We start from the raw sequence: 16,935 nt of genomic DNA, 5'->3' as shown, positions 1-16,935 counted from the left end.
CCCAGTTCCAAATAGTATTTTTTCCAGTGAGAGAACAAAGTTTTCGTGTAACTAGAATTTGCATATTCAGAAAACGACGGTAAAAATTTACAAGACCTAGAAAACTGCAGACTGGTTTTTTTGGGGATGGAACTGGAATGGCTCTGATTGCTTCTAACTTTTCAGGATCCGGCTGAATGCCTTCAGAAGAAATAATATGTCCCAAAAACCTCACCTTTGACCTACCGAATTCAGACTTTTCCAAGTTAACTGTAATTCCAGATTCTGCAAAAATACGTAACAAACTGTTGAGGATGCGATTATGTTGTTCCCATGAAGCTTCTGCTATTAGAATATCGTCCACATATAAGGTGATGTGACGTTTTAAGAAATCAGGTAATATGGAATTTAGCCCGCGAATGAATGCTGCCGAAAAAATGTTCAAACCAAAAGGAAGTTACCGAAACTGATAACAAACGCCGAAACAAAGGAAAGCTGTGTACTTTCTACATTCTGGATGAAGTTCGATAGGATAAAAGCTGGATCTGAGATCAATGGAAGACAACACTTTTACACCATTAAAATTTTTAAGAAGTTCTTCCAACGTTTGCGGCCTGTCTGTTTCAGGAATAATGATAGTATTGATTTGTCTCGAATCTAAGACAAGCCTGATCGATCCATTTTTCTTCTCAACAACATGTAATGGATTGTTGTATGAGCTTACTGCAGGCTCAATAATGCCCTCGTCAAGCATAGATTGTATTTCTGTTCTAACATGGCCCCTATAATGTACTGGAATTACGTGTGGTCTAACACAAAATTTAGTATGCTCACGAACACGAAATTGGTATTGAAATCCCTTGATTGTTCCTGTTTTGTGAGTAAAAACTGTGGAGTGTGCTTGTAAAATCTCAAAAAGGTCCTGCCTATCACTGTCATTACAATTGTCAATTGTTTGAATTTTATTCTGAATTAACTCATTAGTTTCAAATATGCCGTCGATATCATCCCTGTCAGTACTTGCAGAGTGATTGTTAGTGTCTAGTTCCGTAGAAAATTCCGAATTGTTGTCTAACAGAAGGCAAAGCCGATTAATTTCCTCGTCATGGTTTGAGAGCCAATCTTCTAATTTCAAAGTTATTGACTTACCTTCTTTCTCTAAACTTATTTCAGCATCGTGAAAGTTTAAGATTGCTTTGTATTCATTCAAAAAGTCTACTCCCAGTATAATTTCCGTCGACAGTAATGGAACAATAAGAAAGTTCATAGAGAAGCTGTGGCTTTGACAAAAGAATTCTAAGTTGGTTTGTTGGCGTACATCTACACTTTTTCCAAAGATTGCACCTTGTAATTTAATCTTACATAACGGAAGTGTGGGGCAATCGTTCGATTTGTTACATTTGCTATAGGCTGTTTCACTAATTGCTGAAATGGGACTGCCAGAGTCAAGTACTGCCGTAAATTTTACGTCATTTACTGTAATGTGAATCACAGGATATGCAATGTTGTTATGTTTTAAGTCGTGTTCCTGGAGTAAGATGTTCCTAATGTCTTCCATTTTTACGTAATTACTAGCTACGGCAGCTGCGTCGTCAGTTTCATACGTACGTTTCGTGGCTGCCAGCGGTATGAGTCATTGCCTATTGTCTCTTTGTTGGCACGCGTCGTTATTGGGATTTGGAGACCTAACTTCTACAGATTCATCTTGTCGAGAGGGCCCTGCTCTGTTTGAATCCCGCCAGTTCTGATGGAATTCAGGTCTGTCGTTTTGTCGGTAGTTTACATAGTTTCTTGTTTGTCGGTCATGTGGTGGAGAATTTCTCCCGCAATCGTATCTGCGCGCTGGACTATTGTGTCTGAAGTTATTCTGTCTCCCTTGAAAATAATTGTTTTTGTTCCCACCTTGTCTGTTTCTATGGTAATCTCTGTCATATTCATTACTACAGAAATGCGATCTTTCTCTGTAAATATTATTACTCTGCCACTGGTTGTCATATGGGTGGTGTCTGTTTTGGTCACGATTTGCGTTGTAAGAATAGACTTGTCGTGTCCAGTTATTGTTTCTGTCGTCACGGAATTGTCACGGATGTGACCTGTAGTGATTGTTTTCCTGTTTGCGCATGCCGCGACTGTCTGTGTCAATTTCTAATTCTTGTAAGAGTCCCTGAAAAGCTTCAATGTCGTCTTTGCAACGTCCTGCCAAAATAATATTTCTTAAATGTTCAAGCAATTTCATTAAGCAAATGCGGATGAGTTCTGAAGGGCTGTATGGGTTTGAAAGATATTGATTCTTATGCAACATGTCTTCAAAATATTTGACAAGACTGGAAAATTCAGATTGTTCAAACTGTTTCATCATCATGATGCTATGTTTTACTCGGTCTTGTGTAGCTTGAGACCAATATGCTGAGAGGAAGGCATGGTAAAATTCTCCTTCACTGTGACAATCGTGAATAACCGATCGCATTCTTTCAGCTGGTTCATTCTCTAAGTAGCCACACATAAATTCTAATCTGTGCTCTAATGACCAGTTGGGAGGAAAACAATGAGAGAATTGATGGAGCCACGCCTGTGGATGAATGTCGTTGCCAGAATTCTTAAATGTTTTAAATTTACGTGTAGTAACGAACAGTTTATAGTCAAAATCATCATGTCGGCGAGTCGCATATCGGTCATTGTTACGTCGTTTCGGCGGTTCCACCTCAAAATTCAATGCGCCTTGCCAATTTCTTTCATAATTACCGAAGTGTCCTGTGTTATTATTTTGTGGTTGCTCCGTATTTCTATGTCCCTCTTCCCGTACTGGAGCGCGAGTGTCCTATGAAATATGTAATTCTTTTATTACTTGTGCCAACTTATCTTGTACTTCCCGGATTTCTCTTTTGTACTGTGTATTGATTTGATTTTGATTTTGTTTGAATTTTCTAATTTGTTCATACTCTTCAGTGTCAGAGAAAGCTACAGGTCTTGTGTCATTCAGATCATCATCTACCTTTGTAGATAAGTTAGTGAACTGATCTGAAAGTTTAGCTACTTTATCCCATAGTGAAATTATTTCCTCTGTGTGTTTTTCTGAACCAAGTTTCAGAGTGTCCATTTGTGTTGAAATCGTATCTACTGTGTCCTTTAAGTTTTCCTGAGTTTTTGTAAGTTGCGTAACCGAATCGGTAGATGCAACTGAGTCAATTTTAGCTTGCAAGGTCTCGTGATTTCCATGAACAATCATCTGCAGTTCTTTTATGGCTGCTTCGTGATTCTGTAATGCATTTTCATGCCGCGAAAAAATAGGTCGATAATGCTCACAAATTTGTGTTTTTACGTCATTACAGGCTTTTTGACATTTCGATTCAATGTTATGTAACTCAGTAGTTAAATCGTCACATGTTTGTTCAAGTGTGATGTCTAACTTTTGAAGCTTTTGCTGTGTTTGTCTCTGATTTTGTTCCATTGTGTCTAACTTTTGAAGCTTTTGTCCCATTTGTTGCATTAATTGTAATAACAATGCACTGGTGTCTGAAACATGTTCCTCAGTGCTTTTCGGCAGTGAATTTGCACCGGCAACATTCACATTTTGACAAGCGGAAAATGTGTCTTGACTCATTTGAGAAAACGGTGGGAACCCAAAACCTGAGTCTACAGTATTTGCAATATACTGTTCTGTCATTCCCGATTCCTGAGGCGAGCTGTTGCCAACCGATCGATCGATAATGCTTCCCTGTTTACTACCTGTTTCAATGTCTACACCATTATTTGACGCCCGCTCCATTCCCTATGCACAGTTACCAAATTACTACTTTGAGCCCGCATCTCGTGGTCGTGCGGTAGCGTTCTCGCTTCCCACGCCCGGGTTCGATTCCCGGCGGGGTCAGGGATTTTCTCTGTCTCGTGATGGCTGGGTGTTGTGTGATGTCCTTAGGTTAGTTAGGTTTAAGTAGTTCTAAGTTCTAGGGGACTGATGACCACAGATGTTAAGTCCCATAGTGCTCAGAGCCATTTGAACCATTTTGAACTACTTTGAACATTAGTTAATTCATTACTCTGCGGCGCTAACACACTGCTTTCGTCTTCACTGTCATTTCTCAGTTTACTGTGGAGCCTAGTATTACGTTTTTCACACGCCATTATTGTCACAATATTTCACACGACAACACAGAAAAACACAATTTGAAGAGCAAAAATAAGAGAACACATTAACATAGCACTGAAAATAATATCTAGTTAATTGCAAGGGCAGCTGCGAAATACTTGGTGCAAATCTACATGCATGCCACAATTGTGTACGACAATGAAAAACTACAACTACAAAGGAAATTCTCTCTATAATTACGCGCTAGCAATAAACAAAATCTAAACACAAACTACAAGAAAAAATCATGATTCCAGTGAGGTATCCTCGGCTAAGGGTCGACATATGAAACGTCCCCTGTGAACAATTATACATGACTGTCATTAAACTGACACACAATATTTTTAGCGCAACGCAATATGACTTTCAAAAATGCCTACAAAAGAATGGCCCTGACTAACATTAACATATACCTTTGACAAATCACTTACCTCACAAAAATCTTCGTTACTCGAACTACTGCAATACAGCGAGCGCTACTACTGCTAGCTAAATAAAAGATTCAAACTACGGAAGGCACTAACTACTGACAGGCATAGTTAGCAAATGAAAGATTTTAATAGAGAATAAACAATGTGTTTACCTTAATAGTGTTGAAAAATCATAATATACATAGCAGTTCATGACATCCAGTCTTACAAATTTCCAAATTCCGCCATTTCTCTCTCCACATCCACCACTGCTGGCGCCTCACCTCCAACTGCGCAACGCTACGCGCTGTTCGCATCCAGCTGCCCAACACTACAATGGCAGACAACAATACAAACTAGCCACAGACTGCACACAGCACAGCGAGTGATTTTCATACAGAGCGCTACGTAACGTTGCCAATAAGAAAACATAAACAGCCTACTTACAGTATAAGATGACGGGCTTGGTGGCCTGGCAATAAAACGTGAAGATGGGAACCGACAGGTCACAAGACGGAATCCCGATAGGGCCTTGGAGTCTGTCAGTCTGCCTTTAATCTAACCTTTACGTCTCAACGATTTGAGGGGTGACCAGAAACAACACGTTGTTCGGATTCCGCATAAAACTGTAGGTCCCCTTTGCCAGTTGGATAACTGGACTAGGTTAGGGAAACGCAAGTCACCGAAGTGGCGTCCAATGGAAAGACTTACTTACCACTGACCCACCCGGAATTATTATTGCGGTATAAGTCATACAATATTATTTACAGTCTTTTGTGTAGATTGATACTGGTATCATCTCCAGTCAGTTTTTTTGCCAACTTGTGTCCTAAACCACAACAGTAACAAGGAAGTAGGTTTAGTACTACGGGTAGTTTGTTAATAGCTCCATTGCGGATGGATCCATGATTCTTTTTCTTCTTATTCTTTGTTCCACTTCTAACTTACTATTCATGTTTTGCAGTATTCAGGCTGCTCTAGGATGGTAAAATTCTTAATGAGGTGGAAAACGCGGTTCAGAAAATATACATTGCGACTTCTGATCAGTCATGGTCTTCTACTTTCTTCTGAGGCCCTACAGTTCACTGTGAACTGCGGGCTCTTCAACAATTCTCCACTAGTTACCAACTTCCCATTTCCTATATATGCTTGCCATTGTCAAGTTTAGTATATGTCTGCAGTGAAACATTCTTGGATAGCTAGTTTGCCTTTATACTTTACCTGACACGACGTATTTTTATTTGTAACTACTACCACTGTGCCAGCTGGTGACTGGCTGTAAAGCCTAAGACGTTTGCTTGAAAATCTCAGTCTTCATTGTGCTAATGTACGAAGATGAGCTTGTATAATCAGTGCAATATGTACATGATGTATATAATAGTTCTTGCATTTGATCAAGATTCAGTTAAACTTACTGCAAAGGGTATTTTATATTCTGTGGCATAGTCCATGGATATGTAAAATTGTATTACACCGCTTTGAAACGTCCCCTTGGAAAAATTATGAATTACTGTGCTGGTAAACTTCTACGTTATTTGATACAAAGACAGCTGAGTAAAACTGAACGTACTCAGACATTTCTCTCTTTACTTATTCTGATCATCACTAAACTGACACTCAAAATTTTTTTAGCGCAACGCAATCTGACTTTCAATAATCCCTACAAAAGAATGGCCCTGACTAACAATAACCTACGCCTTTCATGAATCACTTACCTCACAAAAATCTTCATTACTCGAACTACTGCAATACGGCAGCGACAATACTGCCAGCTAAATAAAATATTCTAACTACTGAAGGCACTAGCTACTGATAGGCATAGTTAGCAAATGAAAGATTTTGATAGAGAGCAAACACTGTATTTACCTTAATAGCATTCAAAAGTCATAATTTTGTGACACCCAATTTTCTGACGGACACACGTCCAGATCGTCCGCTCAAAACTCTGGCGTCTCTCTCTCCACATCCACCACTGCTGGCGGCTCACCTCCAACTGCACAACGCTATGCGCTGTTCACATCGAACTACCCAACACTACACAAGCGAATATTCCAACAATGCCAACCAGCCACAAACTGCACACAGCACAGACAGTGATATTCATACAGAGCGCTACGTGGTGTTACCAACATAAAAACCTAAACAGTCTACTTACACCTCTACATCTTTTATGTCGTCCCAATGTCTCTGTAGAGCTGTAGCATGGGAAACAACGAGAGGATGTTGTTTGGTGGCCTGTATACTCTTTCTATGGCACGAATTACACACATAGATTAACTGGGTTCTTTATTCATAAGAATGGAAAGTTTACTTAACTCAAGATACTCGTTGTGGTACAAGCTCTTCTGTATAGACCGCATTAGCCTTACTGCTGGTGAAGTACAAAGTCTTGTATGTTCACAATTATTGTCGCTATGTGCTGCCTGAGTTCACAGCAGAGTTAACTGCTACTGTGACTCCCTCTGGGCTTCGACTGATGACACTGGAACTTACTCGGTGCAACAGACTCGAACAGACCAACTAACTGGCGCTTTGGTCCACGGCGGCTATCTAAATGCTGGCGGCTGAGAGGACGTTGGCGGCACGTTTCCTGCGAGTTCGTTGTTGGCCTTTGTCGATCTTCTCGCAACCTCTTTGCCACATGGTTTGCTGGCGCCAACTTACAGCAACACAACATCTGCTCACAGTTTGCTGGAATACATTAATCTATGGTTCACGGATCGGACAATGACAACGTAGTTTACTGTAACTGGTCATCACAATAAATGCTGTAAAATAGCAATCTTGACTGTCTGAAACTGTGATTCTGTTTCTGCATCTCCATCCCCTACAGCTTATTTTCTATAGGTCTTCTGCGATCCAATCTACCCACCTGGGTCTCATTCTACACCGTCCTCTTTGACCCTCTGGATTTCCACCTTATGTTCTCTTAGCTACTTCTGTATCACTCACTCATACCATCTACCTGCCCATCTCAGTCTGGCTGAATTCACTATTCTTCTAATAGGTGGATCTGTATGTAGAGTGCACAGCTCATTTTACCTCCTCCTTCATCTTCCTCTTTCAAGGTTGGGCTAATTATTCCTTGAAGTACCTGTCTCTCAAAGGCATCTAGAAATCCAATATCTTTTGATTTCAGTACCAAGTTTCCAAGAATTATGTAAGCACTGGTGTTTTAAGTCTTTCATAAATGGTTGATTTGTTGACATGAGCTAAGAGCCTCTAGGAAAATAGTGTTCTAGTGTATAATAAGCTTGCTTTTCTGTTTTTTCTCTATTTAACTTCATATGTGTTATTCGAGTGGGTGACTGTCGATCCCAGATATTTAAACTGTTCCACTCTCAAAAGTATAACCGCACAAAGTTGCTGAGGGGGCATGTCCTCATTACCTGCATTCCCACCAGACATATATTTAGTTTGCTGCTAGTTGATATTCAGTCTATTATTTCTAGTGGCTGCCTCAAGTGCGATGTATGTCTCCTTCGTTGCTTTTCGAGATCTTGCAACTATATCTATGTCACCCGCATGTGAGTCTGCGCAGTTTTATAAAAGCTTATGCCACTGCTCAGTAGGTTTGCATTCCTCATACACTTCTCCCAGACAACATTATAAAGAAGACACGTCAGAACATTTCCTTGCTGTACATCATTTTGTATATCTGGTAGATGAGACTCCATTCCTCCCATTCTTATACTACTCTGCACCTCACTCATTGTCATTCTCACGAGCCTTTACAATTGTCCAGGACTTCTTCATTCAATCAAGGCATATTTCAGTTGTTGTCTGTCTATGCTATCAAACGCTGTTTTAATGAAGAGGTGATGCGTGCCAGCCTGGAATTCGATTGTCTTTCCGAAAATTTGCCTTTACCCTCCACCAGTCTTGGTTACATATATGTAGCATACGGTTTACGTGGGTGTTACTGGTCTCTAGCTGTGCCTGTGAAATTTCATTACTCTACAATTCTTTTTTGTGTTGTGGTATCCGTCAGTGTGTCAACCATTTCCCACTGCTATACATTTTTACAAGCTGTGCAGAGCGCTGAGGAATAACAGGAACTGTTGTAGAAATACCATCTTCGCCAATTTGTCGCTATCATATCGCGCAAGGTAAGAAAGGCAGCTAACAACAACTGGAATAAAACAAGAGAAGAAGCCAAGGAAGAGAAACTTCCTCTAGTACACTTATTGTACGTGAAGGGCGTCAGTGGACGGCTATGTAAAGTCCTCCGCCAACGAGGCTTCAAACCAATTTTCTGCAGCAGCCACAGGTTCCACCAAGAATGCAGTGAACGGGGCTGCTTGCAAAGGTGAGACAGAGAGACCGTTCTGCACACGAGTAACAGAACATGAACGCTGTGTGCGGACAGCATAGCACAATAAATCGGCGATAACGGAACACCACTGTGACTGTGGACAACCTATCATGTTCCAGGAAAGCCATGTGCTGGCGAGAGAGTCGTGGACGCGCCAACCCAAAATACAAGAGGCGACTGAAATTACGAGCCTTAAGCAGCCTGACAACATTAATGGAGAGGACGGCTACAAACTTGCGATGTCCTGGCTGGCGGGAATCACAGTCCGGCGGACCGCGAGAATTGGCGGACAGAAGCCTCATCCGGCACGGGTGCGACAGCCTAAACCAGGCACGACCAGTTTTTGGTGACCCGCGGGCTTGATTCGTAATACTTCCTTAAGCTCGCGGGCAACTTGATCACGTGACGCGACTGCAGGGCTCCTAGCGCATAAGGTTAAACCTGTAGCGTCCGTTACGTGAATGTTTATGGGGTAACACACCAATGTCAATGGCACCCCTTTATTGACACGACAACAAATTATGAATGAAAACGGGCGTTTTTGAGAGTAGATTCATTTTATGTTCACTCCATCTTCAGGTGTTTATTTACGTGTTGTGAATATTGCATCTTTATTTACGGCATTTTACAGTAGCTGGCTTAAAAAGAGCCGTTCTTCGTTGTCAACAATTACAATGTTCTAACATGTCCGTAAAGGACAGAATTATTTACTAAAGTTAATACGAGAAAGAATAAAATAACTAATTAGGGTAATGACAGAGGCAATCCTTTTTGACAAGTAATTAAGAGTTACTTTGCGAATTTCTTCTTCGGACGGGATTGAAACCAATCGACGGCCGGATCCAGCCCGCGGGTCACTGGTTACTACCCGTGGCCTAAAGAAACGGACAGAGGGACTGCGTTTCTGTGCCCGCCAAGAAGGAAATATGCCAAGCTCTGATTTGCATACAATGCCAATCATTGACAAGCCGGAAAGTCCACGAATAGCTTCTTTCCTCAGTTCTCGCTTTCTTCATAACAAGCCTGTTATATTCTAAGGCCAATACAGTTTCACAAATTGGCGTATTGAGAACGACTGTCGGCCATAAATACGGCCACCTTCCGTCCTGCAAAACTAGTTTCACACTGAGGAAGGCCGTCGTAACTCAGTCGAAACTTCGTTTTTATTATTTATATAATTCAAGCTACTTCATACAATGATGCAATTCAGTACCCAGAAGAGTTTTAACCATTTGAGTTTTCATGTTTGACCACCAATGTAGCGTGAATGGGTTGTGATAAGATTGACCTTATACTCGATCCTTCACAACATTCTGCAAAGGAGATATGTTTTTATATCTGTATGTATTTTCATCATATACTGTTAAATAAAGGTGCTTCGTACATGTAGGACAACCCTTTTAAAACATACAGAAAACGGTTGGATAAACAGAAATTTAAAGCCAAGTAGTAGGTGATAGGAGATGGGGAAATCCCGCGGAACTTTGCTACGAGGGCAAGCTTTTTCTACCTCTGATCAATCGCGAAATAGAACCCACAGTGAAAATTAAAAAAAATGATTTATTTCCAACACTTAATTATATTTTCCAGCTACATATCTACATAGCCGCTGCTCCAGCTCGCACATTTGTCGTTGCGTTGAACCAATTTTCCATCATCCTGGTCTTAGAAACCAGCCGTCTGTGCTTTCCGCTAATTTGTTAAACTGATCTTCACCTTGTCTGTGCCAAAATGTTTTCTTCACAGCCATCCATTCATGTGAGCGAAGGTACGAAAATCGGAGGGAGCCAAATCCGGGCTGTACGTGTATGATCAAGCACTTTCCATCGAAAACACTGCAGGACCGTCTTGGTTGCACCTACAGTGCGCCGCCGAGAATTGTCCTGAGGATGCAAACGCATGACAATTACGTTATGTGGGCTGCGTCAAATAAGGTGAAACCCTTTCAACAGCCACACTGTTGTTAGGGGCATCTTTACTTGCTCACCGCGCATTCAGAAATGAAAAGTGTGAAGTGATGCGATACAGGAACAAGCTAGAGACACGACGCATAATCAGACCGTCATTTTAGATGCGCCAGCTACCTGCGAAGGGTACTCCCAATGGGGCTGACTTCTGACCTGCACTTGTGGTTCTGTTTGCGCAGTCCAGTAACATTAATGTAAGCTAAATAACCCTCTTTTACAGAGCGGACAACTGCGAGACGTGCCGAGAGTCAATGCATACAAACTGGACTTTATGTACAACTTTTACAAACAAAAGTAGAGTCACCAAATGTAACATCTTCAGGTTTACTTCAGAATAACCGAAATAAGCTTGTAGTAAAGAAGAAGAATTACTAATTAAACAATCTGCAAGTTACCTAGAATTATTCACTGCGAAATGTCATATTATGACGTGTTCCATGCTGCGGACCCGACTGAAAATAAGAGTCAAAGACGTTGTGGGAGGCAGCAACAAAGATGTGGAGCAATGTCGACTCCGTTGCCGTGGCCAGCTTGGTTGAGGATCCATGATGCAAACAACCCCCTCTACATCTACATCTACATCTACATCCATACTCCGCAAGCCACCTGACGGTGTGTGGCGGAGGGTACCTATCGGTTCTTCCTTCTATTCCAGTACTCGTATTGGTCGTGGAAGAAAGACTGTTGGTATGCCTCTATGTGGGCTCTAATCTCTCTGATTTTATCACCATGGTCACTTCGCGAGATATACGTAGGAGAAGTATTACACTGCTTGACTCCTCAGTGAAGGTATGTTCTCGAAACTTCAACAAAAGCCCGTACCGAGCTACTGAGCGTCTCTCTTGCAGAGTCTTCCACTGGAGTTTATCTATCATCTCCATAACGCTTTCGCGATTACTAAATGATCCTGTAACGAATCGCGTTGCTCTCCGTTGGATCTTCTCTCTCTTCTATCAACACTATCCGGTATTCAAGCAGTGGGCGAACAAGTATACTGTAACCTACTTCCTTTGTTTTCGGATTGCATTTCCTTAGGATTTTTCCAATGAATCTCAGTCTGGCATCTCCTTTACCGATGATTAATTTTATGTGGTCATTCCATTTTAAATCACTCCTAATGCCTACTCCCACATAATTTATGGAATTCTGCTTCCAGTTGCTGACCTGCTATATTGTAGCTAAATGATCTTTCATTCTATGTATTCGCAGCACATTACACTTGTATACATTGAGATTAAATTGCCATTCCCTGTACCATGCGCCAATTCGTTGCAGATCCTCCTGCATTTCAGTACAATTTTCCATTGTTACAACCTCTCGATATACTACAGCATCATCTGCAAAAAGCCTCAGTGAATTTCCGATGTTATCCACAAGGTCATTTATATATATTGTGAATAGCAACGGTCCTACGACACTTCCCTGTAGCACATCTGAAATCACTCTTACTTTTGAAGACTTCTCTCCATTGAGAATGACAAGTTGCGCTCTGTTATCTAGGAACTCTTCAATCCAATCACACAATTGGTCTGATAGTCCATGTGCTCTTACTTTGTTCATTAAACGATGCGGTATGGAGATGCATGTGGTCAACACACCACTCCAGCGGCCGTTTCGCACACTTTCCACAGTGTGAAGCCGCTGTGGAGGCCACTGGCCTCCGTTAGGGCATTTCGTAGTTCATCAATGGAGATGACGCATCTATGCGGATTTTCTGCTTCATCGTTATATAACTGGAGGATTAATCTACTGTCCATATACTGACGTTCAACTTTCGACAGGAAACATTGGTCTACTGACATTGAAATGAGGCATTCCAGAGACGATATTGCCTTGTTAGGAACCCACTAGAAGCTGTTTGTAGATATGACTCTCCTTGACTCTGACCTACGAGTGCTCCGCAGATGCTATTTGTGACTCGTTGCATAACGATTACATTATGAGTATACAGGCTTAAAGCTCTTTGAAGGACAGAGAGTGCCACTAAAACAAATAGAACAAGAGAGATCATATCTCTGACAAACACAGCGACCGCTATCTCGTTCTTGCTGTGTCACCTCCAGCTATCGCCGGCTCAGAGCCCTCTCAGCCCACTTGGCAATCTCAGTCACGTAGTACATTATCAGCATTGAGGCTGTTGTCTCACCCTGGGACCTAAATACGTTGCATCTACTTCGCTTCAAATTACCACAATACCTTTCCTAAATGGAAAGAAACCAGGCCGATGAAGGCATTATTGGCGAGAGCAATGAAGGGCTCTAAGGGACTAGGGGAGAGAAAAAAAAACCTCCGGCGCGCAGCCTTCTGATTGCAGAACAGAAGGTTGCATGTTCAAATCACGCCGAGGTCACAACTAAATTTTCGTTTACGGAAGCCATAGACGATTGTGCCACATTAATCAGATATCAAACGATTACAAAATTGGACGAACAGATCCTCCATGAGAAAGGTAGGGTGTACGAGGTGCATTCAAGTTCTAAGGCCTCCGATTTTTCCTCCGGACTGGAAAGAGATAGAAACATGTGCATTGTTTCAAAATGAGGCCGCGTTCATAGTCAATACGTCCCAGAGATGGCAGCACCGTACGCCAGATGCAATTTTACCGCCAGCGGCGAGAATGAGAACTGTTTTAAATACTTAAAATGGCGACGTTTTCCTTACTTGAACAGCGTGCAATCATTCGTTTTCTGAATTTGCGTGGTGTGAAACCAATTGAAATTCATCGACAGTTGAAGGAGACATGTGGTGATGGAGTTATGGATGTGTCGAAAGTGCATTCGTGGGTGCGACAGTTTAATGAAGGCAGAACATTGTGTGGCAACAAACCGAAACAACCTCGGGCTCACACAAGCCAGTCTGACGACATGATCGAGAAAGTGGAGAGAATTGTTTTGGGGGGTCGCCGAATGACTGTTGAACAGATCGCCTCTAGAGTTGGTATTTCTGTGAGTTCTGTGCACACAATTCTGCATGACGACCTGAAAATGCGAAAAGTGTCATCCAGGTGGGTGCCACGAATGCTGACGGACGACCACATGGCTGCCCGTGTGGCATGTTGCCAAGCAATGTTGACGCGCAACGACAGAGTGAATGGGACTTTCTTTTCGTCGCTTGTGACAATGGATGAGACGTGGATGCTATTTTTCAATCCAGAAACAAAGCGCCAGTCAGCTCAATGGAAGCACACAGATTTACCGCCACCAAAAAAATTTCGGGTAACCGCCAGTGCTGAAAAAATGATGGTGTCCATGTTCTGGGCGTAATCCTTACCCATTGCGTTTCAAAGGGCACTACGATAACAGGTGCATCCTATGAAAATGTTTTGAAGAACAAATTCCTTCCTGCACTGCAACAAAAACGTCCGGGAAGGGCTGCGCGTGTGCTGTTTCACCAAGACAACGCACCCGCACATCGAGCTAACGTTACGCAACAGTTTCTTCGTGATAACAACTTTGAAGTGATTCCTCATGCTCCCCACTCACCTGACCTGGCTCCTAGTGACTTTTGGCTTTTTCCGACGATGAAAGACACTCTCCGTGGCCGCACATTCACCAGCCGTGCTGCTATTGCCTCAGCGATTTTCCAGTGGTCAAAAAAGACTCCTAAAGAAGCCTTCGTCGCTGCCATGGAATCATGGCGACAGCGTTGTGAAAAATGTGTACGTCTGCAGGGCGATTACGTCGAGAAGTAACGCCAGTTTCATCGATTTCGGGTGAGTAGTTAATTAGAAAAAAAAATCGGAGGCCTTAGAACTTGAATGCACCTCGTACAAAAGGAATCACCCAATTTAAAAAAATCATAACTGTTATGTTATTTGAGATATGTGCGTCAACAACGTGCAGTTGTAAGTAGGCTGTTTAGGTTTTTTTGTTGGTAACGCCACGTAGCGCTCTATATGAAAATCACTGACTGTGCTGTGTGCAGTCTGTGGCTGGTTGGACTCATTGTTGGAATATTCGCTTGTGTAGTGTTGGGCAGTTGGATGTGAACAGCGCATAGCGTTGTGGAGTTGGAGGTGAGCCGCCTGCAGTGGTGGATGTGGGGAGAGAGATGGCAGAGTTTTGAGAGCGGACGATCGGGACGTGTGTCCGTCAGAAAAAGGAAATTTGAAAGACTGGATGTCATGAACTGATATATATATTTGAACAATATTAAGGTAAATACATTGTTTGTTCTGTATCAATATCTTTCATTTGCTAACTATGCCTAGCAGTAGTTAGTGCCTTCAGTAGTTACAATCTTTTATTTAGCTGGCAGTATTGGCGCTCGCTGTATTGCAGTAGTTCGAGTAACGAAGATTTTTGTGAGGTAAGTGATTCATGAAAGGTATAGATTATTATTAGTCAGGACCATTCTTTTGTATGGATTATTAAAAGTCAGGTTGCGTTGCGTTAAAAAAAATATTGTGTGTCAGTTTAGTGATGATCAGAATAAGTAAAGAGAGAAATATATGAGTACATTCAGTTTTGCTCAGCTGTTTGAAAATCAAATAACGTAAGAGGTTTATCAGCACAGTCATTGATAATTTTTCAAAGGGGACGTTTCACAGTAGGAAAGCACAAACTCTCGAGTTTTACATGATCCAACATGAAGTTGTAAAAAACGGGAGAGACTCTCCAAAATTTACTGTGTTTTGTGCAATTTCACGGGAAAAGGTGTATAGTTCATTTTTCTTTGCCGAGAACACTGTTACATAGCGAACATATCTCGACATGCTTTAGAACTTTGGACTTCATTTTCCAACAGGATTTGGTACCGTCACACTGGCATCTGGAAGTGCGGGAAATTTTAAATCAAAGGATTACCAAACGATGGATCTTTCGCACTGGACTAAATGATTCGGCCTTACAGTACTGGTTTCCAAGGTCACCGGATCTGACTGTATGTGATTATTTCTTGTGGGGGTTTATAAAAGACTCTCTTTATGTACCTCCATTGGTGGCTGATGTCTGAACCAATGACGTGTGTCGCTTTGGATCGGATGAGATTCTCTCTGGTTTCGAGAGGTTAGCGGAAATCGTAAAGACTGCCAGTCTTGCTGGCGAGATTAAGGCGGAGCTCACCATCTGCAGCATCGTCGATAGAATCGACTGTGGCTCTTTGGTGCAGAGCCGAGAGGAGGGTCTGAATCAGAGGCTCAGGCGGTTCTGTAGGCTGCAGATTCCTTGACTTGCGCCATCGGGTTTTGGGTTTCCGGGTTCCGCTTCATAGGTCAGGAGTCAACTACACACAGGAAGCGGCTTCACGGGTAGCAGGGGCTGTAAGGAAGGAACTGGGTGGTTTTTTGGGTTAGAGGATCTCAGGAAACCACAGAAAGGGCGTCCGTCTAAAAGGTAGTTGCAGAGACGATCGGTATTGTAAATTGTAATAGCTATGTTGAGAAAGAACCAGAGCTCCAAGCCCTACTAGAAAGCACTGAAGCTCAAATAGTTATAGGTGCATGACGACATCAAAATGCGAAAAGTGTCATCCAGGTGGGTGCCACAAATGCTGACGGACGACCACATGGCTGCCCGTGTGGCATGTTGCCAAGCAATGTTGACGCGCAACGACAGCATGAATGGGACTTTCTTTTCGTCGCTTGTGACAATGGATGAGACGTGGATGCCATTTTTCAATCCAGAAGCAAAGCGCCAGTCAGCTCAATGGAAGAACACAGATTCACTGCCACCAAAAAAATTTCGGGTAACCGCCAGTGCTGAAAAAATGATGGTGTCCATGTTCTGGGACAGCGAGGGCGTAATCCTTACCCATTGCGTTCCAAAGGGCACTGCGGTAACAGGTGCATCCTACGAAAATGTTTTGAAGAACAAATTCCTTCCTGCACTGCAACAAAAACGTCCGGGAAGGGCTGAGCGTGTGCTGTTTTACCAAGACAACGCACCCGCACATCGAGCTAACGTTACGCAACAGTTTCTTCGTGATAACAACTTTGAAGTGATTCCTCATGCTCCCTACTCACCTGACCTGGCTCCTAGTGACCTTTGGCTTTTTCCAACAATGAAAGACACTCTCCGTGGCCGTACATTCACCAGCCGTGCTGCTATTGCCTCAGCGATTTTCCAGTGGTCAAAACAGACTCCTAAAGAAGCCTTCGCCGCTGCCATGGATTCATGGCGTCAGCGTTGTGAAAAATGT

Source organism: Schistocerca americana, chromosome 3 (assembly GCF_021461395.2).
Source record: "Schistocerca americana isolate TAMUIC-IGC-003095 chromosome 3, iqSchAmer2.1, whole genome shotgun sequence".
Classification (NCBI taxonomy): Eukaryota; Metazoa; Arthropoda; class Insecta; order Orthoptera; family Acrididae; genus Schistocerca; species Schistocerca americana.
This window is presented reverse-complemented; position numbering follows the sequence as displayed.